Raw genomic sequence first — 2,653 nt, forward strand, 5'->3', positions numbered from 1 at the left:
CTACAGAAACTCTTGGTTGACTAACCCCAATTAGCCATAGTTTCCATGTATTAGTTAACTTAGCATCTGTTTTCTAGATTATTAAGGTATTAAGGAAAATGGAATTTTTATTCCTTACTTAGAAATTATCCTTCTAGAGTCAAATTTAAGTGAAATGTATGAAAATAAAGACATTTTCATACATCCACATTCTCCAAATTGCTACCACATTGCTATCCACATTGCTACCATCCTTCCTTTCTGATTAATCCTTGAGAGTTTATGCACACTCCGGACAATGGAGTACTCCAAAAAGGGAAGATGGAAAGTCTAGAATGCAGTTGACCAACCAGAAAATACTATAAAGCCCAGGATGATTATTAAGGAGATTTCTGGACAAGACTATTAGAGCTATATGAAAAACCTCTTGTTTTAAATAAGTCATGAATCAATCATGTCCCAGATGAAACATATAAGCTGTCACATATGCATGGAGAAATACTAGTGGGTAATTAGCATATGGAATGATGCTGAAATTTATTTCTTACTAGACAGTAAATTCAATGATGTGTACTCTGATTTGACCCATTTTGTTTCAGCTAATTGTGTATTTGCTTAGAGCTAAATAACCTCAAAATCTCTTTTGTATCTAACATCCAGCAATTCTTTCACTCTTATTAGTTAATTTAGTGTAAGATCAATGGTATCATATTTGATTGATTTGAGATGTCAATATCTATCATTTTGACCAGATTATTTGCAGTACCCGAAGTGAAAAATTCTCTTGAAGTATATCTGGCATTTTCTTTACATGCCATTTTCAGTAAAGTGAATGTCAAGCTGTCTAATCTGTGAATATGGACTTAAAACATTACCCATGTTTTGCTAAGTCTCCTGTGGTTACAAGTAAAATGCCAGGTGGATTCGGCTAGCATTAAAAGGGCCCACTTATGCTCTGTTTCCTAATTTACATTTTGTCGATTTAAGCTGTCAAGTAATAGATGTCATGTTGCAAAGAAGAATACATTTTAAAATAATTTTTAACTTGAATTCATTTAAGTCAATACTAAATACAATACAGAAATACTTGGTAGAGTGTGCATATGATGCTATGACTAAAATTACTTACCTAACAGCCACATTTTTTTGTGCATGTGTTTGCTGGTATTGAAGCTTGAAATCAGGGTCTGATCTCTGTCCTTCAGATTTTGCTATTCAGGGTTGGTACCACTAAAGTCTCAGCTCCACTTCTGATTTTGGGTGGTGGATTGGATATATGTCCTATAGATTTCCTTCCTGGATGTCTATGAACCATGATCCTTAGAACTCAGCCTCCTGAGATACAAAGATTATGGAAGTGAGTCATCAGTCCCTCACTACTTACCAGCCTTCTTATTAAGACATTAACCCTAATATGAATTATGTTTATTATAAAGCAATTGTACTATGGAAAGAACACACACTAGACAGTAACAAACACAGCATTTGTGATAGTGTTAGAATTAGATTAAGAATTTGATAGGTATTTCTTTCTACATACTACTACAATATTTTTGAATCATACTGGGATTTGAATTCTGAGCTTCCTGTTGTCAACCTGTTCTTTACCTCCTGAACTATGCCTTTGGTCTCCAAAAAAATAAATATTTGAGCCAGATGTCTGCAACTCCCACTTATAGCCCTATTCACTCAGGAGGATGAGAGTTGAGGAACGGTGTTTAAAGGCTGGCCAGGCAGGAAAGGCCGTGAGGCTCTTTTTGTTTTTGTTTTTATTTTTGTTTTGGTCAATCATGGGGCTTGAACTTAGGGCCTGGGCTTTGTCTCTGAGATTTCTTCCTAAATGTTAATACTCTACTATTTTGAACCACAGAGCAACTTCTGGTTTTCTACTGGTTATTTGGAGATAAGAATCTCAAGGACTTTCCTACCTTGGCTGTAATCTAACTGCCATTCTCATATCTCAGCCTCTTGAGTAGCTAGAATTACAAGAGTGAGCCACCAATACACAAAAAGAAAAAAGTAGAGTTATGGGTACCCTTGAAAGAGAAAAGCACAGGGACAATACCCAGATCCAGAGCTCAGTTTCCAGGACTGGCACCTATATTTTTATATATTTGTTGGGATGAAATTTAAAATTTTACCGATGCTAGGCAACCACTCTAATTTTACCTGCTTTTCCAGGTGAAATTATATATTTTATATCAAAGTATATCTTGAGTTATTTATTCAATGTTCCACATTTCTAATCTTTGATATTTGCTTGTGAAAAATCATGTAATCAGTGGTTTCTACAAGTGTTTCATTGCCTTTATAATATATTCAGCCTTAAGGCATGTTGTATGTTCAATATCAGTCAAAGATTAGGAGGGGAATGACATTATTTGTATTATTTGAAGTTCTTCCTAGTAGAATATATACACACACATGCAGAGCAAAGGTCAGAGAAAGACAGAGACAGAGATAGACAGACAGACAGACAGGCAGGCAGGCAGGTAGGAGAGAGAGAAGAGGAAGGAGGGGAGGGAAAGGGAGGGGACAGAAGAGGAGAGGAGAGACAAAAACAGACTGACAGAAAGACAGTAGGGGCAGAGATAGAGACAGAAGACATTACTATTACAAGAATGTAGGCAATTCCTAGGATTTACTAGGATGCAGAGACAAACATGACATGGGC

This window comes from Dipodomys spectabilis, unplaced genomic scaffold, assembly GCF_019054845.1.
Source record: "Dipodomys spectabilis isolate Male_0828 unplaced genomic scaffold, ASM1905484v1 ptg000398l, whole genome shotgun sequence".
Lineage (NCBI taxonomy): Eukaryota > Metazoa > Chordata > Mammalia > Rodentia > Heteromyidae > Dipodomys > Dipodomys spectabilis.